This window comes from Oncorhynchus nerka, linkage group LG26 (genome assembly GCF_034236695.1).
Source record: "Oncorhynchus nerka isolate Pitt River linkage group LG26, Oner_Uvic_2.0, whole genome shotgun sequence".
NCBI classification, from domain to species: domain Eukaryota; kingdom Metazoa; phylum Chordata; class Actinopteri; order Salmoniformes; family Salmonidae; genus Oncorhynchus; species Oncorhynchus nerka.
The window spans coordinates 20,907,910-20,934,878 of record NC_088421.1 but is presented as its reverse complement, the minus strand read 5'-3'; the positions used below and the strand labels follow the sequence as shown (position 1 = coordinate 20,934,878).

General features: G+C 44.8%; 1 long non-coding RNA gene across 1 annotated transcript in view; it reads left to right on the top strand.

Moving 5' to 3' along the window:
- Nucleotides 1-26,969, top strand: part of LOC115110701 (uncharacterized) — a 364,514-nt gene that overhangs the window by 271,210 nt on the left and 66,335 nt on the right. The window contains exon 5 of the long non-coding RNA XR_010461294.1: nucleotides 9,463-9,546. This is a non-coding gene — a long non-coding RNA (uncharacterized LOC115110701). The remainder of the gene's footprint in view (nucleotides 1-9,462; nucleotides 9,547-26,969) is intronic.

Sequence of the window (26,969 nt, the reverse complement as noted above, 5' to 3'; positions counted from 1 at the left end):
GTTTGGAGGAGAATGGGGGAGGCTTGCAAGCCGAAGAACACCATCCCAATCGTGAAGCATGGGGGTGGCAGCATCATGTTGTGGGGGTGCTTTGGTGCAGGAGGGACTAGTGCACTTCACAAAATACATGGAATCATGAGGAAGAACAATTATGTGGATATATTGAAGCAACATGTCAAGACATCAGTTAGGAAGTTAAAGCTTGGTCGCAAATGGTACTTCCAAATGGACAATGACCCCAATCATACTTCCAAAGTTGTGGCAAAATGGCTTAAGGACAACAAAGTCAAGGTATTAAAGTGGCCATCACAAAGCCCTGACCTCAATCCTATAGAGCATTTGTGGGCAGAACTGAAAAAGTGTGTGAGAGCAAGGATGCCTACAAACCTGACTCAGTTACACCAGCTCTGTCAGGAGGAATGGGCCAAAATTCACCCAACTTATTGTGGGAAGCTTCTGGAAGGCTACCCGAAACATTTGACTCAAGTTAAACAATTTAAAGGCAATGCTACCAAATACTAATTGAGTGTATGTAAACTTCTGACCCACTGGGAATTTAATCAAATAAATACATGCTGAAATAAATTATTCTCTCTACTATTATTCTGACATTTCACATTCTTAATATTAAGTGGTGATCCTAACTGACCTAAGACAGGGAATTTTTACTGGGATCAAATGTCAGTAATTATGAAAAACTGAGTTTAAATGTATTTGGCTATGGTGTATGTAAACTTCCGACTTCAAAATTATATAATAACACATATGGAACCATGTAGTAAACAAAAAAGTGTTAAACAAATCAAAATATATTTTATATTTTAAGTAGCAGCTCTTTGCCTTGATGATAGCTTTGCACACTATTGGCAATCTCTCAACTAGCTTCACCTGGAATGCTTATCCAACAGTCTTAAAGGAGTTCTCAAGTGTGTCCAAACTTTTGTCCGGTACTGTATGTCACATACTCCAGATAGGTGTAGTGAAATGTGTTGTTTTACAGGGTAAGCCATAGCTGTTCGGTACCCCTGGCGCAATTAGGGTTAAGTGTCTTGCTCAAGGGTACGTCGACATATTTTTCACTTTGTCAACTCGGTATTCGAACCGATGACTTCTCTGTTATTAGCCCAACACTCTAACCACCTGGGTACCTGCTGCCCTAATCCTTGGCAGAGCATGTTCAAACAAAGACACAGTCAGTCCGCATCCTGTATAATGTGTCATGCAGCTGTTATGTCACATGTATTAGAGGCGTAATGAATGGTCTGTGTAGCTGCACTCGGCATGAAAAATGTGTGGCACTCTCTGTAATCAATGCCGGAGCAATGTGAATTCATCAGGCCATTATTCTATTACACTAATCATCTGGAGAAGCCGAGACAAACTACCAGCTCCACTCATGGCATTGATCATGTGTAGGTATTCTATTAAACCTAATAATACACTTTCTTTTGGCTAAATCACCCCTGCACATTCCAATACGAAATGACTTCTGTTCATTCTATTAAAGTGAAACTACTCTCAATTATGTATCATAGTCCTATTTTCTGATCCTAATGGAGATGAAACACTTCCATTTTACCACTTAATTATTCATATTTAACAAAGGTGCTGTGCCATCACACTCCAAAAGAGGCCTCCTCCTCTCCCGCACTCCTTATCTTCTTCTTCTTCTTCCAGTCCCTCCTCTCTGTAGCATGGCAAGCAATTGAACATAATCCGTTTGAGTCCGTCCTTTGATGAAGAATGTGTTTTATGTTGACAAAGTTTTATTTGGGCTCCTCAAAAGAATCCACCTGATCCTTAGTGAGGAGTAATTTTGAATGGGTTTATTTGGTATGAATATGTCTCATGGCTGGTTGGAATGCTGTGTGCCAAGGACAGTTAATTGAAGGTGAGTTGATAATGACCCAGCTCTCTCTGTGTTGTGGCCCCGCTCTCTCTGTCTACCGTGTGTTCGCTGATAAGTAAATCCACTGTTTGGCCTGGCAGCGATGGACTTGTCACTTTCATGTCGCAGCCTGTGTGTGTGTGTGTGTGTGTGTGTGTGAACCCTTGGATGCTGGCTCCCCCAGGCAGCCTGTGTGTAGTCCTGTACAACAGAGGGTGTAGGGTAGTCTCTGTAACACTCTGCCACAGCCACACCTCTTTACACCAGGCTTTGGTTCAGCTCACTCAGAATGGCCATGTCAGCAGCCCTCTGCCCTGACTGTCTAACATCAAACCCAGTGTCCAGAAATGCCCCCTACCTAAGTGATGCTTACTGCTTACATTCCTCTCCACCTCCCCTCTCTTCTTCTGCTTCTTTGACCCCACCCTTCTCTCTCTCTCTCTCTCTCTCTCTCTGTCTTCTTCCCTCCATCTCTCTCTATCTCTCCCACCCTCCGTTATGTTGTGATTCATTAACATGTCTGAAGTGGACATGGCGGCGTGGACTGGAGGAGCATCATCTGAATCAATGCCCCTCGCCTCCCAATCTGCCCTTTATCATGTTAATATGGTTTCCATTGATGAAACACTTTTTCAAAATGGCATCCCTCTATGGTTTTACATATTGGCTTTTTAATTCAAGACCCTCAGTGCCGCATCGCTCTTGTTGAGAGAGAGACGGAGAAAGAGAGACAGACAGACAGACAGACAGACAGACAGACAGACAGACAGACAGACAGACAGACAGACAGACAGACAGACAGACAGACAGACAGACAGACAGACAGACAGACAGACAGACAGACAGACAGACAGAGAGAGAGAGACAGAGAGAGAGACAGAGAGAGAGACAGAAAGAGAGCGAGCAGAGTGAAAATGAGACGAATGTTGCTTCACTGAGGAATTGACCACGGGGCTGTCTTTCTGTGCGTGAGTCTGTGCTTGTGTGAGGGCGTGCGCGCATGCGTGTGATGCATGAGGGACAGTGTTTTTCCTGCTCTGTCGCTGATGGAGTGTGTTATGTCGTTAGGCCCAGCTCAGAGCAGAGCAGAAGTCCATCCAATAGAATGGCAGTATGTCTGCCTCTATAGGGCCAGTGGACCAGCCCTACTAGTGCTAGTTAAACTGTTCTCATGGAGAGTAGTGTGTGCCTTGGCTGGCCTGTCACTCTCTCTTTCACAGCTAGCTAATGTCCTCACCGCCAGAACATTTTCAACTCCACTAGCCAGTGTTGCTACAAGTGTTAACAGTTTGTCTCAACAGTGAAGTTGCAGGAACAGTGTACCAGAGTAATGCGTTTTAGCACTTAGATTTACAGACTTCTAAGCATTCTTACAGAGAAGTATATGTGATTGGCTTACTGGAGTTCATTTAACTCCAGGGGCCCTGTTGAAGAAAGCGGCAAAGACGCATATTTCAACTATTATCTCCAAACATTGTTTTATGGATCAAATGAATCCAAAAAAGCATTGGTATAGTGCAAGACATGTTTTATTTTGGCCTAGCTGGAAACCGCCAGTACTAGACAGAGTTTTACATCTCACCACCTCAGAAATGATCAATGTCTATGTCCGTTAGGAAAAATAACTGCATCGTTATTCTGATCGGATTATGACTCCTATGAGCTCAGAAACCATATGCAGTATTTAGAGGGTTATGAAAATCATTACCTTCTTCCTTCAGGCGATTACCAGTTTCCATAACAACCCTTAATGAACACTCAGCCAATCACCTGATGCCAACCTGATTAGCTGCTATCGATTCATGTGCATCATCTCAGTCATTCTACAGTCATAACCACCTTGAAGTATGTTCTAGGCTGTCATTACGGAGTTGACACCAGTTACTGTATATATATATACATTGTCTTAGCTCTTGCTATTGACTCAGAGCTTGGAGGGACTCTCCATCATACAACTCTAGTATCTCAACAGAGAGCTGGGTAGATCTGTGTTGAGCTCACTGATTAAGCAATGGCTCTTCCCTCTGTTGCAAACGACAAGCTGCCAGGGACTTTGGTTTTAAATTGTGCAATTAGTGATCTGGCATGCTTTGCTTGGCTTCAGCAAGACTCAAATCCCAGGCCAGCTCCTCACTGATGCACAGTCGACAACAAATACTCCAGGAGCATTTTTCCGACAAATTTATCAGAGCCCCGGCTTTCAACTCGCTTTCCGGCTACGCTAACCTCGCTCAAATGCTTAGTTATTTACCCTTTTTACAGTTGGGTAAACAGTAGTGATAGAGGTTATGGTATCGGGTGCAGTGGCTGCAATGATATTTCACATTCAGAACAGCAAAACCCCAGCTACAAGGTGAAAGTAATCATTATGATGTTGGTACACCAGGCCTAGTCTGTGAATATCATGCCAGATAGAGACAGCCAGCTGCAGAGAAATCAAACTAGACCGAGGTGAAATACAGGGTGTTAGCGATTACATATGGTATGCAGAACATTCTATGCATAATGTGGTCCACAAAGGAGTATGAAAGGAATGGAGTATGTCACATAGGTTGTGGGTCTACATAGCGGATCAGTTCCCCCTTGATCATGTTCTTCTTCCAAAATTGGACTCTATTACTTAAAATAGTTGTGAAGGTCGGCATTTATATATATATATATATATATATATATATATATATATATATATATAAAAATTAACCTTAGATAACATTAAGAGAGTCTTAGATAATAGCTTTAATATTTAATTTCCCCTTGAAGTCATAGCCGGGAACATTAGAAGTTCAACAAGAATTTGGGAGAACTTGTTGTCACAAAAATATTCTTTTGACATGTATTTTTAATCACTAACTTGTTTGAGTAGAATCTTGGCAGCCTTCTAAACTGCTTTCATTTCTGCAGTGGTTTGATTCATGACTAAAGCCAGGCATCAGAGGCCTAGAGTCTGACCAGTTGGGATTTCATGTGCCTTGCCGATAGATAAAAAACTTGCAAAGTTGCAAAAGAAAATACTCCGAGTTACAAGTACCATTTCCCCATGCATTCACAGCTTCACACTACAGCTGGGTGCTAAACATCCTGTTTCACGTAGACAAAAGTGTAATTGGGAACGGCATCACGCTACATGTGTAAGTAGATGTTTCATTGTTACCACTGTTGTATTTGTAGTGGTAATTAACATTCGTATGCCTATATTTGCGTTAACCATTGCAAATGAGATGCATTTCTCTGCTTTTCATCAGGGACAAAACAACAGTATTTTTCTCTAACTCATTTCAGAGGAGCTGATATATTCTCTTCTACATGTATACTATGCTATAGCCTGCAAACCAATGGCATTCAAACAAATGGTATTCAAACTAATGGTATTCAAACAAATGGTATTCAAACAAATGGTATTCAAACAAATGGTATTCAAACAAATGGTATTCAAACTAATGGTATTCAAACAAATGGTATTCAAACTAATGGTATTCAAACAAATGGTATTCAAACAAATGGTATTCAAACAAATGGTATTCAAACAAATGGTATTCAAACTAATGGTATTCAAACAAATGGTATTCAAACAAATGGTATTCAAACAAATGGTATTCAAACCAATGACATTCAAACCAATGGTATTCAAACCAATGGTATTCAAACTAATGGTATTCAAACAAATGGTATTCAAACTAATGGTATTCAAACCAATGACATTCAAACCAATGGCATTCAAACCAATGACATTCAAACCAATGGCATTCAATCTTTTTCACAATAATTTCTCATGACCCCACCCCAAATCTAATGATACAACCATAAAATCGAATTTATCGTTCTCAAAAAACGTATATTTTTCCATTGCAGTTCCCCAGCGACCCAGACTTTGAATACCACTGCTGTAAAGGGATCTAGAGAGCTAGACGTACCGCACAGGTACCGCAGACATGAAATGAGAGAACCGAAAGACAAAAACTATTCTCTGAAAACATGACTAGACACAAATATATCAACACAGGATTTTAAATGGAATCTGATTTAAAAAAAGATGTACAATATGAGATTTTGTTAGATAAACATGTATAAAAATGGAGTCATCCCACACCACAACCAAAGTTTTGACAATGTCCTTTCTTGGATATTCTTCACACATCCAGTATCAGACACTTTTCCCTTGTCCTCAGCTATGTGTAGTCCAATCTATGATGTAATGTCCAGACTGGGGCTCCTGGGGTTTTGGACTGTAGTAATGCAGTGAAGGAGCCCAGTGTGTTTGGACCTCTCGGTCCTGCTCTGTTCCCCTGCTCTGTTCCCCTGCTCTACTCCCAAAGCAAACATAGCAATTACAGCCGCTGTCAGTCAGTGTCAGACACAGCATCGGTGATCAATTGTGACCGATGGACCCTGGATATTAGACGTGTCTGTGTCATAGAACATGCAGGGGAGGTAAATCCTCCCCCAGCTACGTAGCTCTTCCAGGCCTGCCGTCCTCTCCTCTCCTCTCCTCTCCTCTCCTCTCCTCTCCTCTCCTCTCCTCTCCTCTCCTCCTGGACCCAAAGGGGATCCATTTTGAGGGCTGCTTTTTTCCCAAGCAACATGGGCAGGTTAGGTCTATGCCACTCAAAGCACAACCTCGTCTCCATCACCAAATAAACAAACTACTCAATGTTTTGCTTCCACAGTTCCTTTAAAATATCTACCTAGTCTCCTTCATGTTGCAAAACCTCTTTAGCAGAAAGCACCACGACTCTAGTCGCCCAGTAACACAGCAATGTCTTTGTATCTCTGGCGTATCTTTATACCATTCTCCCTCAGTGGTAGTGACTCTCTCATCCCCCCACCGTATAGAATGAGATACACCACATCCATACATTCACACACAGTCTGGAGGGAGAGAAGAGAGGCTGTGTGTCTGTCTCAATCCCCAGCCTGAAGTATACCGTGTAAGTTAACAGCCATACACACTGACCTCAGAGCTGTTGTTTAATCATCAGGGCATTTTAATGGCTTGTCAGAGTAATGAAATATGGTTGGAGGCTACCTGGTGCAAACATTACTATAAATCCCTCTCACACAAGCTGACGTGGGGCTTAATGGTTATAAATCATCACTTTAGGGAGAGAAAAATGACAGCTATTAAAATAATGAATGGGATGATTAATTTTTCACATTAAAGATTAAAAGCTATGAGAGGTATCATTAGATATTTGAGCTGCCGTAAACGTTTGAAAGTGAGAGCTTATTTTCCGCAGTTTATGACGCCCTCCGTTTCTTCATTGTCATCTAAGTTTCTGCCCAAGTTGGCTGTCTGGGTTGCACTGACAGAGGCATTCCTTCCTCCTAATTTGTGCTGTTGTAAAAATGCTCAGAGGAGAAGCCTTGAATAACAGTCATGGCTGCAGGCAGTACAGGGCCTCCACAGCCACTCTGCAGGGGCTCCCCAAGGCTCTCACAGGCATCTTCAAAACCTCCCAAATTATTTCACCCCTCTAAAGCTGTCAGGGCCGACTTAATAGGAACCAGAGGAAGTGATAGGGGGCTAGTTTGGGGGTTTGATTAAATCATGTTATCATGTTGGAATGCTATGAGCTGTTAGCTATATAATATTAGTGGGTAACTGTATTAGCAACTGATTATTCAGCCCTGTGCATACATGACATACTTAGGGAGAACGCATATGCACACACATGCTCAGTGGGCTTACATAAATCCCCATGTATAGACAACCAATGACAGGCTCTCTCTATCTCGCCGATGGCTCCCAAGAGAAGGTGCTTTATAGCACAACAATTCCTAATTCAGCTTTCACTTCTATGGGACCTGCCATGTTGTTCACACATACGGTATATCACCCAAATTGCAAGGCAAAAGATTAGAGGGAGAAGCATAATTAGAGCATTAATAACCATGCATGTTAGGGAACATAAGTAATTGACTTTTTCATGATGAATGGGAATCCAAACAAGGCAGGAGAGAGTGAAAGGCTCCATTAGATATTCCAGGCATGGTTCAGTCTCAGTAGAGGCGTGAATATCACACTTTTCCCACTGTTGCCCAATTATTTTTGTGTTCCCAGGCAATGATAGAATTGCTTGTCCAACTGCAGCCTTCAAAGGGATAATCTAATCGTCTCATTGAAGCAACGGCTCCATTTGTTGGCACCGAAAGAAGCATTGGTTAGTAAAGTGATCCGCTCAGAACAGAGCCAGGTATTTGTTTAGCTAACTAACTTATTTACAAAGCAGTGGGACATTTAAAGAACTCCTCTGGCATTCTGCGTGCATAGTTCCTTTTTCATTTAGGATTCTCTCACTCTTCCTCTCTTCCCTGTGTTTTATTTCATCCCCTGTCACCAGAGACAGTTGTGATGGGTGCCCACACCTCCTTCATGTGTTTCCAGCCCTTCTCTCTGCTTCGTCTGCTAATGATCCAGGGAGACCAAATACAGGGCCGCGCTGGAACAAAATGGCCGCCAGAGCTGCCCGCTTATATCTCAGCCCTCCCTCCCCAAATCAATTCTGACATTTAATTCTGCCCTTATAGAAGGTAATGGTGCATTCAGGGGTTGTTACCGATAATGTTGAAATGGTATTGCTGGGTTTCACTGAACAGATGAACTCTAACCTCTACTGCTGAATGGTCTTTGGTTTTCCCTCCCCAGGTTGCCTTGCATGCGATCGTGTGTTTTTTTTAATGAATATCTGGCTTAAATGTTGATATTTAAATATCTTTGTTGGTCCATCCGGGGAAACATCCCACTGGGCACACACTGGTTGAATCAACGATGTTTCCATTTCATTTTAAACGATTTACGTCAAACCAATGTGGAATTAACGTTGAATTGTACCCAGTGGGATATGTCTCGTCTTGACAGAAAAGCAGCCATAGTTCTTACCAGCCCCTCTCTATTTCTAGCAGCAGAACTCTTTAAGTCAGTTAGTCAATATGTTGTTTCTAATATATTATTTACTGGCTTTGACTTGTTGTGTATCAGAATGTCATGAACAACTGGTTCAGTTTTTGCAGTCGTAATCATGTTGAGAGGAATCACAGAGCCAGATGTCGAGGACTCATTTTACAGTGTTTATGCTTTCCTCCAAGTTTATGTAAAATTCATCCATTCCCTGGTTTATTTATCCCCATTTGTACAGTCTCAACAATTAGTCAATTCCCAATCAACAACAGAGAATAAATTGCTTTTAATTACTTTTGATAAATGACAAATTGTGTTGGCATGGCTCCCTGCAAATGCTTAATTGGGAGGAGGGCGGGGTGAGAAGGCGGGCTCAGCGAGATGGGATTTCTGGGGGATGAAATCAATGCAGTTTTCTCTGTGGTTCACCGGCTGGGCTGCTGGGCCCCAGCCAACCTGAGGCCTGCTCAGATACACAGCTCAGCAGAAACATTCACAGTAGGAGAGCACTCACACATTTAAACAACACACGCAAGCAAGCAGGCAGGCAGGGACACACACGCACAAACAAATAAACACACATTTGACTCGTTGTAAATGTCTGAGAAATGTAAATGTCTGCAACTGCCTGCCTTGGTCCTCCTGTCTAAACTGAGGATGTGTTGCCTTGTGTCTACAGGGTTTGTTAGTATCAACAGTGAGTGAATCACCCAGCTTTGGCCCGTCCGGCGTTACCTGTACATGGAGACCCCCAGCTGGGCAGGTACGTCCCTCTGCCTCTCTCTCTCTCCAACACACACACACACACCTGCTCTCTCTCTACCTGCCTCTCTATTACACACACACACACACACACACACACACACACACACACACACACACACACAGACACACACACACCTGCTCTCTCTCTACCTGCCTCTCTATTACACACACACACACACACACACACACACACACACACACACACACACACACACACACACACACACCTGCTCTCTCTCTACCTGCCTCTCTATTACACACACACACACACACACACACACACACACACACACACACACACACACACACACACACACCTGCTCTCTCTCTCTACCTGCCTCTCTATTACACACACACACACACACAAACATACACACACACAGTCGTGCGCAACTAACCTCGTGGGGACATACAATTCAGTCCCATTCAAAATCTTATTTTCCTTAACCCCTAACCCATACCCGTACCCTAACCCCAAAACTAAACCTAAACCTAATTCTAACCCTAGCACTAATTGTGCACTAATTGTAACTTTCAGCCTAAACCCCCTAGAAATAGCATATGACCTTGTGGGGACGAACAAAATGTCCCCAGTTGGTCAAATGTTTGTTTGTTAATTATTCTTGTGGGGACTTCTGGTCCAACAAGTATGGTATGGTTAAACTTGTCCACACACACACACACACACACACACACACACACACACACACACACACACACACACACACACACACACACACACACACTCTCTCTCTTAAAGTCTCTCTATTACACAAACACACACACCAATACTCGCTCTCTGTACCTGTTTCTCTGCATGTGTGTATCCTCTGTCATTACACCTTTGTGTGTACTTCTTTAAAACACCAACTTCAAGACCGTCAATCAACCTGATGTGGTCAGATAGCGGAAGACTAGCTCGGCTCCTCCACAAGGCTTTCATCCATATGGCCGTGGCCCAGGCAGGCGCCCATGTGTGTGTTTCCTGCTCCCCTGGCTGGCCTCGCAGGAGCCATACAGCAGGTGGCATTGAGGATCAATGGGCCTTCTTCTCTCTCCTCCCCTCTCCTGCCCCCCTCTCTCTCTGCCATTACATCTGCTTTGCTTTATCTTGACCAGGTTACAGTTGTAAATGAGAACTTGTTCTCAACTAGCTTATTACCTGGTTAAATAAAGGTGAAATAAACAAACAAAATAAAAATCCTCTCTCCTCCCCTGCCTCTCCCTCTCTACCATGAGATTCTCTCTCCTCCCCTGCCTCTCCCTCTCTACCATGAGATTCTCTCTCCTCCCCTGCCTCTCCCTCTCTACCATGATATTCTCTCTCCTCCCCTGCCTCTCCCTCTCTACCATGAGATTCTCTCTCCTCCCCTGCCTCTCCCTCTCTACCATGAGATTCTCTCTCCTCCCCTGCCTCTCCCTCTCTACCATGATATTCTCTCTCCTCCCCTGCCTCTCCCTCTCTACCATGAGATTCTCTCTCCTCCCCTGCCTCTCCCTCTCTACCATGAGATTCTCTCTCCTCCCCTGCCTCTCCCTCTCTACCATGAGATCTCTCTCCTCCCCTGCCTCTCCCTCTCTACCATGATATTCTCTCTCCTCCCCTGCCTCTCCCTCTCTACCATGAGATTCTCTCTCCTCCCCTGCCTCTCCCTCTCTACCATGAGATTCTCTCTCCTCCCCTGCCTCTCCCTCTCTACCATGAGATTCTCTCTCCTCCCCTGCCTCTCCCTCTCTACCATGAGATTCTCTCTCCTCCCCTGCCTCTCCCTCTCTACCATGAGATTCTCTCTCCTCCCCTGCCTCTCCCTCTCTACCATGAGATTCTCTCTCCTCCCCTGCCTCTCCCTCTCTACCATGAGATTCTCTCTCCTCCCCTGCCTCTCCCTCTCTACCATGAGATTCTCTCTCCTCCCCTGCCTCTCCCTCTCTACCATGAGATTCTCTCTCCTCCCCTGCCTCTCCCTCTCTACCATGAGATTCTCTCTCCTCCCCTGCCTCTCCTCTCTACCATGAGATTCTCTCTCCTCCCCTGCCTCTCCCTCTCTACCATGAGATTCTCTCTCCTCCCCTGCCTCTCCCTCTCTACCATGAGATTCTCTCTCCTCCCCTGCCTCTCCCCTGCCTCTCCCTCTCTACCATGAGATTCTCTCTCCTCCCCTGCCTCTCCCTCTCTACCATGAGATTCTCTCTCCTCCCCTGCCTCTCCCTCTCTACCATGAGATTCTCTCTCCCCTCCCCTGCCTCTCCCTCTCTACCATGAGATTCTCTCTCCTCCCCTGCCTCTCCCTCTCTACCATGAGATTCTCTCTCCTCCCCTGCCTCTCCCTCTCTACCATGAGATTCTCTCTCTCCTCCCCTGCCTCTCCCTCTCTACCATGAGATTCTCTCTCCTCCCCTGCCTCTCCCTCTCTACCATGAGATTCTCTCTCCTCCCCTGCCTCTCCCTCTCTACCATGAGATTCTCTCTCCTCCCCTGCCTCTCCCTCTCTACCATGAGATTCTCTCTCCTCCCCTGCCTCTCCCTCTCTACCATGAGATTCTCTCTCCTCCCCTGCCTCTCCCTCTCTACCATGAGATTCTCTCTCCTCCCCTGCCTCTCCCTCTCTACCATGAGATTCTCTCTCCTCCCCTGCCTCTCCCTCTCTACCATGAGATTCTCTCTCCTCCCCTGCCTCTCCCTCTCTACCATGAGATTCTCTCTCCTCCCCTGCCTCTCCCTCTCTACCATGAGATTCTCTCTCCTCCCCTGCCTCTCCCTCTCTACCATGAGATTCTCTCTCCTCCCCTGCCTCTCCCTCTCTACCATGAGATTCTCTCTCCTCCCCTGCCTCTCCCTCTCTACCATGAGATTCTCTCTCCTCCCCTGCCTCTCCCTCTCTACCATGAGATTCTCTCTCCTCCCCTGCCTCTCCCTCTCTACCATGAGATTCTCTCTCCTCCCCTGCCTCTCCCTCTCTACCATGAGATTCTCTCTCCTCCCCTGCCTCTCCCTCTCTACCATGAGATTCTCTCTCCTCCCCTGCCTCTCCCTCTCTACCATGAGATTCTCTCTCCTCCCCTGCCTCTCCCTCTCTACCATGAGATTCTCTCTCCTCCCCTGCCTCTCCCTCTCTACCATGAGATTCTCTCTCCTCCCCTGCCTCTCCCTCTCTACCATGAGATTCTCTCTCCTCCCCTGCCTCTCCCTCTCTACCATGAGATTCTCTCTCCTCCCCTGCCTCTCCCTCTCTACCATGATATTCTCTCTCCTCCCCTGCCTCTCCCTCTCTACCATGAGATTCTCTCTCCTCCCCTGCCTCTCCCTCTCTACCATGAGATTCTCTCTCCTCCCCTGCCTCTCCCTCTCTACCATGAGATTCTCTCTCCTCCCCTGCCTCTCCCTCTCTACCATGAGATTCTCTCTCCTCCCCTGCCTCTCCCTCTCTACCATGAGATTCTCTCTCCTCCCCTGCCTCTCCCTCTCTACCATGAGATTCTCTCCCCTCCTCCCCTGCCTCTCCCTCTCTACCATGAGATTCTCTCTCCTCCCCTGCCTCTCCCTCTCTACCATGATATTCTCTCTCCTCCCCTGCCTCTCCCTCTCTACCATGAGATTCTCTCTCCTCCCCTGCCTCTCCCTCTCTACCATGAGATTCTCTCTCCTCCCCTGCCTCTCCCTCTCTACCATGATATTCTCTCTCCTCCCCTGCCTCTCCCTCTCTACCATGAGATTCTCTCTCCTCCCCTGCCTCTCCCTCTCTACCATGAGATTCTCTCTCCTCCCCTGCCTCTCCCTCTCTACCATGAGATTCTCTCTCCTCCCCTGCCTCTCCCTCTCTACCATGAGATTCTCTCTCCTCCCCTGCCTCTCCCTCTCTACCATGAGATTCTCTCTCCTCCCCTGCCTCTCCCTCTCTACCATGAGATTCTCTCTCTCTGCCATTACCTTTCCACTCCACAACCTCCAGCCTCTAGTTTCCACTGGCGAGGCCCAAGAGGTGTGCCCATTGCACCTTACCACATCACACTGGGATAAAGAGTGCTGTTTTCCATTAGACTAATTGCTTGGTTTTAGTTCTATATTATTGCGGTGATCAGCGGTGTGGTGTGGTAATGATGGACATCCAGTGCTCCTGTGCTAGCTGGTGGGTGTCCCCCCCCCCAAACTGCACTCACACAGTGCTGCTAACTCTGCTCATACACGAAACGGGAGCCAAAATGCAGCTTTACGCTGATAAATAAACAAGTGTAAACAAAAAGGCTCCCCAAATGTTTTGATATAAGATTTAAATCAAATACCTAATCTCTTTGCATTCTCAACAGGTGCAACATTCCAATGATTTATGAAATAAACACTCGAGTTCTAGAGCCTGTTCATTTGCTTCTGTTTAAAACAGACAATATGGTACTAATTGGCTCTAATTTACCGTGGCCTCTAGTTAGACTTCCTTATATGATCACGATATAAGTATAATGAAAATCTGTTTTCGAGGCAGCTCGTGTCTCGTCCCCTGTCAAACAGAGCTCATTGACTACAATATTAGATTCCTCCCTCCTGCGCACTTTGTTCTTCTCTGTGTGTCAGCAGACCTCTGAAGAGCTTCTTTTCACTCATTTCTAGGAAGTCTGACTCTGTATTACTCCTGGATGTGAAGTCCTAGTGTGTTATATTGGTACAAATGGAAGGCTTCCCCAATCAGCCATCACACTAGAAGCTTTCAATCAGCAGGCGGAGAAGATGGAGATAACAATGAGTTCATTTAGCCACAAAGACTTTGTATGTATAATATTCCTTCAATAGATAATATAACTGGTTCAACTGTTAGCTCGGCTTAGTGTGAGGCATCTGGTCCGTGGTGGTCTCACCGGTCCTAAACATCTCACTCTGCATGGTTGACCTGTGGGATTCCTTCAAAAATAGGCCACTTCCCCTCTGTCTGTTTTTGCGGCTATGATTGTTACAGCCACACTGATTATCTTCCTGCTCTTATTTCACTATATAAAAGGGGCCGGGATAGAAAATCCTTGGCCGTTATTTTTTTCTCCAGGTGTGGGTATTGATCTTTGCCTTTGCTGCAGGGGAGTCTGTTCACTTAAAAGGTCCACTGGTGTAGCAGGGCTTATTAAACAAATAGCCACAGAACAAGGCCACAATCGCTTTGAATCACAGACGAGGTTGGCTGTCTCAAAGCACCGCCGTATCAAATATGGAACACTCCGCTAACAAGGTGTGTAATCTATTTTAATCAGATCATATTTTATCAAACAAGGAGAAGGTTGAACATAACTAAGGGAGAACTGGTGGGGATTTGGGGGGGGTTGGGTGAATTGTATTTTGAAATTGAATGTGACGGCTGGAGACTGAGCTGGATTCTCCATGCATGGCTTCATAATGAAGCCGGACAAATGGTCAGTTATGGCTAACTGTAGTGGTAGCTGGAGAATAGGAGTAACGTCAGGGGTAATTCAGTGCCAGTAATACATTCACCTCATAGGGATGTTAACTGGAGTTAGACGTGGATCAGGAGCTGTGGGGCTGCTGCGAAGGTTGTTATTTCTCTCTCTGGTATCACTGTACTGGCAGATGAACATTGAAAACATTGAGAAGTTGTAGGTTATACAGGGACTCTCTCCTCCTCAGGCCCTGCGGCAGAACACCATCTATTCTGCTATTATACCACCCCTGTACAGCAACACATTTCCTCACATCTCATATTATTTCCCCCTCTCTCGCTTCCTTTTCGCCATTGGGTTCCGATTCCCCATCTCTTTCTATTTTATATACGGTGCTTCTCTCTGTCACAGACACACATACACGGATGGACACACACACACCTGGATGTAACACTGTGTTGATGATGGGCAGAGTTGAGGGAATGACTTGTGCTAGTCATCACAATTCAGGCAATCATCTGTTATACACATCTTACACTGGCTGGGCTCATGGGCTAGTGTTTTCAATCGTCTTTTTTCCTTCAGTCATAAATTGTTCCTGACACTCTGACACTATACTAGGTTATGAATATATGAATATGTAGCGACCACATACACCCCACAGGTCAGACAAGTTAATGGATAAAGAACCAATTTATAGACCACTCCATAAGAAATACCACTTGTGGAATTGGTAGATAGACAGTACTAAAATCTTCTTATTGACATTAGAGGTTTTACATTTGAAATTATTTTTAACTCTAAATACACCTTACTAATAGCAATGCATCGATTTTAATCGGAATATGCCATTCAAACTGTGTGAAATTATGGTCCTTTCAAAGTAAACACCCAATGCATTTCTAAATTCAAAATGGAATTGTTCAGTATCTCTTCGTCTGTTCCATTCTCTCTCTTTCTTTCTCTCCATCGTCTTCTTGGTCTCTCACTCACATATAATTAGCTTACTTTGTGATTAATAGTTTAGATTTCACCGATTTTCAAAATTCCTCCTGTGTTACCGCCGGCAGTGTTTTCCTCAGTCCCCTCGCATGGCCGTAGGAGCTCCTCCACAGTGGAAGGAATTGGGGGAGAGGAGGAGGATGGAGGGGGGTGTCTGCGTCTTTAAAAGTGAGGAGCGAGGGAGCGGGCGGGCGGCTAGCTGGATTGTGCTGACGGCAGGGCTTTGGTTCAGAGCATGCCCATTAGAGGGAGCCATAAATCCTAGGCTCTCCGGGCCTGGCTGTGTCAGCAGTCCACTGAATGAATTGATTTTAAACGCCACCGGAAAAAAAAGAGGGAGAGAGAGCCTCTTTAATTCAACCTCCAGCAGAAACCTCTTTTCTCTCCCTCTGCTTCTCAATTCAGAAGTGTCATTGAAAAGGAGTGAAGTCCTGAAACACTGAACCTGTCAGCAGCAACAAGCCCTGGGCTACAGCCTCAGTCCCTCCACACACCTGTGATTTACAGGAAAGGGGGAAACAACAACACGCCACAAACCACATGCATCATCTTAAATTCCAAACAGCATTTGTTCTTTCCCTCCAATGTTCAGTCCTCTTTTTAGATTACGGCGAGAGAAATGAGACATATCGTTATAAATGTGCTCGGGCATTTGAATTTCAAATGTGTTAGATTTGGAAATTGATGTATGTGTTTGTCTATTTAGGAGCAGCATCCAGGTGGGCATGCATTTATATATTATCAGCATCAATGAAAAGCTGTGTGTCGTAGCCCTCCCCTCTCTCTGTACCCCCATCGGGGTGCCTGCCTGTGATGCTGTGAGGGGCCTTACTATGCTAACCATCACATAAAACACAGCACACATGTACTCAAACACACACGCTCACACTTTCATGCATACTTACACTAATTATGTGCTCACACACTTACATTATGCTTAAACACACACATGCATGTATACACACACTTTTACTCTTTCAGACACACACACACACACACACACACACACACACACACACACACACACACACACACACACACACACCAGTATCCCCCGGTGTGTGTCAGTGTGCCAGCTGGAAGGGGTCATCCCCTGCCGTGCTGCCCTTTGTGTCCTGCTCTGTGGTAATGCTTGTTGGACCCTTTACCACTGCCGTTGTGTGACAGCGTGGGTGCATGCACTGGGCTCTGCTCCGCTCCGCTCTGCGTGGCACAGCGCCGTGTGGTGAGGTATTCCCCAGAGAGCCCAGCAGCAGAGGCAACAGCAGGGACTTCCTGAGAGTAGCGTGGCCAGGCAGGGTGAGGACTGACCCTCGTAAAAACCCCAGCCTCAGCCGACTGATGTGGAGCAGTGCGATGAGAGAGAGAGAGAGAGAGAGAGAGGAATGGATGGAACGAGAGAGAAGGCAGCATCCTCTCTGGCTCATTACACTGTTTAAAGAGCCGGCGCCTCTAAATCACCTGCCCAGCTCCACGCTTCAAATAAGCCCAGCCACCAGGGATCATACATCAACTTCTCCATCAGTCCCCCGGTGCCGCTTTCTCACCATTCTCCCCCTCCCAATCCAACCAGCCGCATATCACATTCACATGTATGGAATTCAGCTGAACAGATAATGCAGAGAATCAAACAGAATACATTGCCCGAGCGCCAAATTATTGAATAATGCAGAGTGAATATAGGAGTGTGACAATTTAATGTGCCTCATCATGTAAACCTGTTAATTGAAAGTTTTGCATATACGCCAGGCAACATCCATGGCCCAGTTGTGTTACATGAACAGCCTTAATGCTCGGTTCTTCCTCATCTCAAAAGCACACTTTCTCATGCCTAATTACCCCGAGGCTCTGGGCTGGAGGAAGGAGTGACTGGCGACGTATTACGATACAGATTGCGAGTATATTTCACTTTGAAAAATGGGAAAAGCACACAGGAGTAAGGGCTTGATTACAAGGAGCGCGGCATAGAGCCTCTACATCTTCCTCCTTCCTGCCCTCGTTTCAATTATGGCTGACTGGAGGCCTGCTGCTGCCACGTCCTCGAATAAAACTAAAATATGATAAAACTGGAATATCAGGCCCGCCACTGATTGAACCCCGAGCCATGTAAGGGCTGTGAGATACTCCACACGTAATTACAACGTTTGCCAATATTTTTTGACGGGGGGTTCAACATGGATATGAGCGAGGGGGGTGGAAGTAGGGTTGTGGGGTGTGTGGTGGTGGTGGGGGGGGCATGAGCAGTGCTTATGACACATGATAAAAGCATGTTTCATTCTGACTTCCCTGAGGATAAGAAGAAACTTGCCTGTGTATATCCGTTCCACTGTCTTCTTCCTCTGCATAAGTGCACTGGTGTTGTTTTGAAGTCGGAGGATCATTACTCATGTGTAAGATGCATAAGCTCAGAAGATCTGCTGTCATAACACTGCAGACGGTGGTGCCGTGAATGCAAAAGAGGTGCGTCTTCCTCTGGATGTGGAAAATTGAATATTAAGCTATATCATTTTAAGCACACAATAAAAACACGTCATTTCATCCAAACTCGCTTTCCTCATCATAAAAGATGGGAATGAGAATGTAGGGTAGAGATCTGTGCTCTCTCTCTCTCTCTCTGCCATGTTCTCTGAACAGTTACCCTTTATGCCCCCTGACCCCCACAGATGTAGGTGGTGTCTCCCTGATGTCAATGTTAATCATAGTCCAGCACTCTGACCTGCCTGGTTCCCCCGCCCCCTATCCAGTGCCCCCCACCCATGACAGAGTTAGGCTCTACCACACACAGCTTTACCAGGGGAAGCCTCTGCCAACATGGAAAGCTTCCTGTTCACATTGTGAGCTTGATAAGGATAGTGAAATGATAGACTAGCCACTGCATAGGCTAGTGTTTGTTTTGGCTGTTGTATTGAATAACAACAACTGGGATGGTCTGAATTGTGTAAATGTATTTTCTCTCTGGTTCATGGCCAATATGGAGAGGTATCAGAGGATTCTTGTTGTTTTGAGTGTTGGATCGTGTCATAATACAGCTAGCTGCCTTTGAAAGTGAATGAGGAGATAGATCTCTTCGCTGAGGGAAGAGCGTGCCGCCACGGCAGAATCACAGTGGAGAGAAATCCAACCCTCTCGTTCGTCCCACTATGAAGGATTCAATCACACATCTGGCCCTCTGACCCGTCCCCTCACACACTAACAGCCAGGCTGGTCTCCAAAGACCAGAGACGGATCACAGGAAGGCGGGATGTGTGGAAGCTAGAGCTTGCCACCTCTCAGGACTTCTATCATAGGAGAAATTGAGAGTTGTCGCAGTGGAGAGTGACTAGCATGGTGGTGCGTTGATACATTGACACAGTGAATGTCTTGGACAGTGCAGTAAAAGTGCTGAGGTTGAAATGAAGCTGTTATCTCTGGCATGTATCACTAGGGAGGCCAGTTTGCTTTACTGTTATTGTCTCTGTGTGTTGGTCCCCTTCAAACAACCCTCAGGTTCAGCTCTTTTCTAACATCACACACATTTCCCTATATATTTATAACCCTAACCCTTCCTCTGACACCACCTTGTATGAAGGTCCTGAATGGCAGGAAGCTTGGCCCCAGTGATGTACTGAGCTGTACGCACTACCCTCTTTAGTGCCTTGTGGTCAGAGGCCGAGTAGTTGCCATACCAGGCGGTGATGCAACCAATGCTCTCGATGGTGCAGCTGTATTACGTTTTGAAGATCTGAGGACCCATGCCAAACCTTTTCAGTTTCCTAGGGTAGCCTAGTGGTTAGAGCGTTGGACTAGTAACCAGAAGGTTGCAAGTTCAAAACCCCCAGCTGACAAGGTACAAATCTGTTGTTCTGCCCCTTTAACCCACTGTTCCTAGGCTGTCATTGAAAATAAGAATTTGTTCTTAACTGACTTGCCTAGTTAAATAAAGGTTAAAAATAAATAAATAATAAGAAATAGGTGTTGTCGTGCCCTCTTCACAACTGTCTTGTGTGTTTGGACCATGATAGTAAGTTGGTGATGTGGACACCAAGGAACTTGAAGCTCCACTACAGCCCCATCGATGAGAATGGGGGCATGCTCATTCCTCCTTTTTCTGTAGTCCACAATCATCTCCTTTGTCTTGATCACATTTAGAGAGACTGTACTGGCACCACACTGCCAGGTCTCTGACCTCCTCCCTATATGCTGTCATTGTCGGTGATCAGGCCTACCACTGTTGTGTTGTCGGCAAACTTGATGATGGTGATGGAGTCATCCTTGGCCATGCAGTCAAGGGAGTACAGGATGGGACTGAGCACGCACCCCTGGGGGGCCCCCGTGTTGAGGATCAGCGTGGCAGATGTGTTGTTACCTACGCTGGCTACGGAGAGCTTAATCATACAGTCGTCCAGAGCAGCTGATGCTCTCACTACAGTGTTGCTTGCCTCGAAGCGAGAATAGAAGTTATTTAGCTCGTCTGGTAGGCTCGTGTCACTGGGCAGCTCGCGGCTGTGCTTCCCTTTGTAGTCTGTAATAGTTTGCAAGCCGTGCCACATCCGACGAGTGTTGAATCCGGTGTAGTACGATTCAATCTTAGTCCTGTATTGATGCTTTGCCTGTTTGATGGTTCGAGGGCATAGCGGGATTTCTTATAAGCGTCCGGGTTAGAGTCCCGCTCCTTGAAAAAAGCAGCTCTACCTTTTAGCTTAGTGCGGATGTTGCCTGTAATCCATGGCTTCTGGTTGGCTTATGTACGTACGGTCACTGTGGGGACGACATCATCAATGCACTTTTTGATAAAGCCAGTGACTGATGTGGTGTAATCCTCAATACCATCGGAAGAATCCCGGAACATATTCCAGTCTGTGCTAGCAAAACAGTCCTTTAGCTTAGCATCTGTGTCATCTGACCACTTCCTGCTTGAGTTTTTGCTTGTACGCAGGAATCAGGAGGATAGAGTTATGGTCAGATTTGCCAAATGGAGGGCGAGGGATATCTTTTTATGTATCTCTGTGTGTGGAGTAAAGGTGGTCTAGAGTTTTTTTCCTCTGGTTAATGTTAAATACATGCTGGTAGAAATGAGGTAAAACACATTTAAGTTTCTCTGCATTAAAGTCCACCACCTTTGGATGAGCATTTTCTTGTTTGCTTATGGCCTTATACAGCTCATTGAGTGCCGTCTTAGTGCCTGCATCGGTTTGTGGTGGTAAACAGACACGACTTTGTGAAAGATAAGATATTACAGTTTTTAATGTCCCGTTGGTAGGATAGTCTTGATCGGAGCTCATCCATTTTGTTATCCAATGATTGCACGTTGGCTAATAATATTAATGGTAGCGGGGGATTACTCACTCACCGTCGGATCCTTACAATGCACCCGACCTGCGAATGACGGGGATTTGGGCCTTGTCGGGTGTCTGAAGTAAATTCTTCATGTCCGACTCGTTAAAGAAAAAATATGTCGCTGTCCTGATATCCAGAAGCTCTCTTCGGTCATAAGAGATGGTGGCAGAAACGTGTTCAAAATAAGTTACAAATAACGTGAAAAATCACACACAATAGCACAATTGGTAGGTTCCCGTAAAACGGCAGCCATCTCCTCCGGCGCCATCTGCATACATTATCTTGGGCCGATCCGGTGATAAGTTTGCTCATTAGAAGTTGGGAGGCTCATAACGTTCTATTTATCTTCTTCTTCCTGAGACGACAGTGAGCAGTGAGTGAGGGGAGCCTAGTAAGGTAGAGATGCTAGCTCTGTCACTGGAGGTATGTTGACACCCCATGAGTAATCTGGTGCATGCTAAACAGAGGGTCGAGGTGTCACTGGAACACCTCAGCAACTGGCACATGGGTAATTACTCTTCCAGCGTGGGCGCGGCTCAACGTTTTTGAACCTTTTCTTTCTCCAATCATAGTTGATGGATTGAGTGGAAGAGGGCGATCATCTGGTTCTTAGCAGGCTCACTGAGCGTGGTAGGCCTTCGTTGATTAATGATATCTGCCGCAAGTCACCAAAAGTGGAAATTAAGTATTTCTGTTTAAATGTAACATTTGTCTCCTTTGCTCGTGTTGAGAAAGGCATTTGTCAAAATCCCCAGCTTTGGCGAATGGTCGATTTCCTCTGGGAGCACGCTGGGAATTACTCCCTACTTTCACATTAATGCCATTCAGTGTTCCCTGTTTTATTTCTTGAATCTACTTTCACCCATTGGCCTTTGCCGGGTATTTTGAATATTGAACCGTTATTTAACACACAGTTCAGGTTTATAGCCACTGCTACCACTGCTCCCTGTGACAGTTGAAAATTAGATATGTTTAAAAAACACACAGAAAAGTGGGGAATGACCTTGAATGTCTGAATGAAAGTGATTCCAGATGGATTCTCCCTGTGTTGGGCACAGGGGGAGTGATCTGGTGGCAACCCTGGTTGAGTTGGGTTACAGTTATGGTGATAGTGAGCCTGTCATGCCGGAACAGAACCAAGCCTCTGGGTAGACTAATGGTTCTAGAATCTGGCCAGGGTCCAGTTCTTCCCCATGCAGCTACTGCTTCTTCCTTCCGTGGCTGGGATATCATTACCTTCAATGTGTTACATCAGACTCGCTTGGTCAGGCTCTGAAACAGTCAATACTCCACAATTTAGAAAATCAGCCAAGTTTGCAGAAACAAAGAGGCAATATTGGAAATAAAGACGGATGTATAATCTGACGCCAGGCGTTTTTTCATGGGGGGTGAATTATTTGTTGTCCGGAAGGAGGGGACGTACACGTGGGGCGGAGCGGAGGGCAAGGAGCCAGCCAGCCATCTGTCAGGGGTTAGAGGAGGTGGTCAAATGGCTCGAATAAATGTTCAAATCACAGCGGCCAACTACTGACCCTCCGCGTTTCATACAAGCACCCTTTACTTTTCCCATCAATGGAAATCTAATTGCTTGAAAAGCGATCAATGGAAACTAAATTGGTTTTGTGTGGAAGCGAGCATGCAATAAGCTCTGAGCTGTTTTAATGTGTGTTGGTTTTGCATCTTAAATCATGGTAATTTTTGGAGTGGGGCCCCGTTCCGTTCTCCTGAGAGGGGCTCAACCTAGGTAGCACCCAGAGACTGGGGTGGGAGCACTCAATCAAGCCTCTAATAAAAATCACAAGCTTAATTGCTTTTCCAAACTCATAAATCCTGCGACTGTATGTGTTAATCTTTTGCATTTCTCTGTAGCGTGCAGTAGGCTTGGTAGGGAATGCAGCAGAGGATCATTTTGGAAGGGCTGAGAGGTAACAGGGAACTCCTCCCTGCAGGAGCTGCTGTGACCTCTGATAACCCTCCAGTGATCTGATATGACTAATCCCCTATAATCCCTAATACTCTCCTTAACATGCTCCTAACTGACAGCAGTCCATATGGGTGCACTTCTCTGTCTTATCGCTGATCTCTTTGTCTTTTGTACGCTGCTTCTCTCTCTCAGCAGTCAGAACCCGCCTCGCTGCTCTCCTCTCTCTCCCTGACCAAGGAACAGTCGCACATCTACATTGATGTCACACATTTAAGTTCCTCTACTCAGTGACTCTTGATAAGCTTAGACTAGATCAGAGTCTCGAAATTGAACGGACTAATTGGTTAGCACAGGTCTGGAGGCAGCCAGAATGCCAACTACTCAGGCACAACGGGGGAGCTCAGAGTGAGGTCTTATTTTGTGGTAGCACAGCAAAAACGACTTTCCACTGTTTTCTCTTCTACCACAGCCAGCTGGATGTCTTGTCAGAGAGACTTGGATAAGGGTGTTACCCCTCTGACCTGTAGTGTTCGAGGGAAGCTGCATAGCGTTGGAAGGCACTTGAAGGAATGGTCTCCACTGTGTAATTTATGGATGTCTCTGAGATGTATTCCAGCCCAGGTCTCCTCTTCTCCATCCCTCAGGTGCTTATCTATCACTTATCAGGGAAGACAGAGCATCAGCCCAGGTTGTATTTCTGTCTGCTAGTGTAATTACATTGTAATTGATCTAAGGACATGGACAGTACATGTGCAGTAACTTCTCATGGTCCAGTCTCCCTGTGTTATCGGTGATACTGTTACTCTAAGTAAACAGTTGTCCTGGTGGAAATCTCAGACAGGTCTGCACATGTTGTGTCTGGAAATGTGTCTGGAAATGTAGTAGAGAAATATTGAAAGGGAGAATGAATGAACTCCTGTCGGTTTGATTGAGTCCTTTAGAAGGTCATACCAAGTGGTATAGTAAAAAAGCTAACATGAAAAAATGAATTTGTTTACTAACAGTCATTTGTAATCATAATGTATAAAACAACACTGACAGCAATGCATACATGTCAATAGCTGTTTTATTGGAATTCATGTTTTTTTTATTTTCTCCCGAGACCTGCTGTTGCAGTATAAGCCCAAGCCCCCTCACAACAAACAACCAGGCGTTGTATCATTCCAATCACGCATATTAACCAGCTCTCGCCACCCATCAATCTTCCCTCAGCCATTTTTGAACTGATGCTGAAATGATGTTATAAATGATGGTTAAAAAAATCCCCATATATTTTTGTTGTTGCCAGTCTAACGGCTTCTCTGATGCTATCCATATACATGTGTGTGTGTGTGTGTGTGTGTTTGTGCGTATGTGCATAGGTGTGTGTGCGTGTGCGTGTGTGTGTGTGCGTGTGTGAGAGTGTTTGTGTTGATGTGTGTGCATGTGTATGTGCTGCAGTCACCTTAGGGAAATAACTAATCAACCTTTCACCAGCAAACACCTGGAACACAGCATTTCCCTCATCAGGTTATGTCTGTATCTTAGCTCATATACGCCCGGGTTGCAGATTCTACTCATTTCATTCTACTAATCTCTATCATTCATTGTTATGTGTAAAATCCTCATGTTGTGCAGAAGGCTTTGCCCGGTACTGAAGAGGTATAGCTGTGAAACTATTGCATGGTTTGTCCATAGTGTTGAAGATCCTGAAGCTCCTGTGCAGTCTAATGTAAGTATGCAGCTCTCCCTCATGATCCCTCATTTATCATTTTGACACCGGCTACTTTTTTGAAGTGGAGAAAAATGTTGCAGTCAGCTCTTCCTTTGGTCTCGGAAAATGTGTGTGAGAATGAGTGTTTGTGCGCGTGTGTGTATGTGCGTGCGTGCGGTGTGTGTGTGTGTGTGTGTGTGTGTGTGTGTGTGTGTGTGTGTGTATGCAACAGTAAGTGGCTAGGTAGACATACAGCTGTTTTTTACAGTACATGTACACCATACCTAGGTTGTACATGTCATATATACTAGTGAGTAATCTACCATTATTTATTTCCATGTTTGTCTTCATAATGTTTTCCACAAAATCATTGAAGGATAATTGAGTATGAAATATATCTTTGGCTGTAAATGCCACTGTAAATGAGGAAAATGTTTCTTACAGTAAGTATTTCACAATCAAAGGAGAAAAAAGGTTTAAAAATAATTGTTTTCAATTTCTCTCTCCATCATAATTGTCTATGTATCGGAATCAAAACTTTCACTAGCTTTTACATTTTACATTTGAATTCAATGCCACTCAGTCAAAAAGTAACTTAAGTCTATAGCAGGGGTGTAAAGTAAAGTAAAAATACTCTGAAGTAGAACTTAAGTAGTGTTTTGTGGCATCTGTACTTTACTATTAATATTTTTTCCAACTTGTACTTTTACTCAACTACATTCCTAAAGAAAATAATGTATTTTTTACTCCATTCATTTTCTCTGACACCCAAAAGTTCTCTTTACATTTCGAATGCTTAGCAGGACAGGAACATTGTCCAATTCACACACTTATCAAGAGAACATCCCTGGTCATCCCTACTGCCTCTGATCTGGTGGACACACTAAACACAAATGCTTTGTTTGTAAATGATGTCTGAGGGTTGGAGTGTGCCCCTTGCTATCAGTAAATAAATAATATAATAATGTGTGTGTGTGTGTGTGTGTGTGTGTGTGTGTGTGTGTGTGTGTGTGTGTGTGTGTGTGTGTGTGTCGTCTGGTTTGCTTAACAACCTTTCTACTGCAGTGGGCTAAATCAGGGTCACAAATCTACTTTGAAACAAAAGTATATACCTCACACACATGGTTATGAGCTTAGAAAAGAAGACCTTGTACTATGTCAGATATAGAGTAGAAATGTATTCAATTTTAAGTTTGAATCCCAATATTACACTTTCTATACATCACAGAAGACTGAAATATAACAAAACCGTTTAACATAGAAACACTGGATTTTCGGCGGGTTTGAAATAATGTTTATTAAATATGAAAAATACTAATAATGTTCCACCCATGAGGCCACTAGAGGGCGATTTGGTCATTTGACTGCAGGAAATTATTATAAGGAATTTGATTTAGAATTGTACTTTTACGTTTGATACTAAAGTTATTTTAGCAATCACATTTACTTTTGATACTTAAATATACTTAAAATCAAATACTCTTAGACTTTTACTGAAGTAGTATTTTACTGGGTGGCTTTCACATGAACTTTCATTTTCTAATAGGGTATCTTTACTTTTACTCAAGTATGACAATTGGGTACTTTTTCCACCACTGATTGAGCCTTAACTAGTGTCCCTGTTGAAATGTATCAACTAATAAACAGATATTAGAATACAAGTTGACATCTATAATGATTGAGCCTGAACTAGTGTCCCTGTTGAAATGTATCAACAGATATTAGAATACATTTAATTGTTTACAATTGAATTGTTATGTCAATGTAGATGTGTTTCTTCTGTAGAGGATCTGATAATCAGTCTGATCCATTGTTGCTCACAGGGCAAAAGTTGTTTGACTTAGTGTGTGTGTGTATGCGTGCCTGCGTACATGTGTTTGTGCGTGCATGCATGTGTGTGTTAGTTAGAAGGTGCCGTGTGGCAGGTAACAAATTAGTTTGTTTGTTCTCCGGCCGCAGAAACCTTTTGTGCCCTGGGCTTTGTGTGTTGTGTGGGTGGGACTCAGTGAATGTGAGCGAGAGTAAAGAGCTTTGTGTTACTTATTTGTGAGTGTGTGTGTGTTAGTCTTTATAATTTCCATAGTATACACTACCGTTCAAAGGTTTGGGG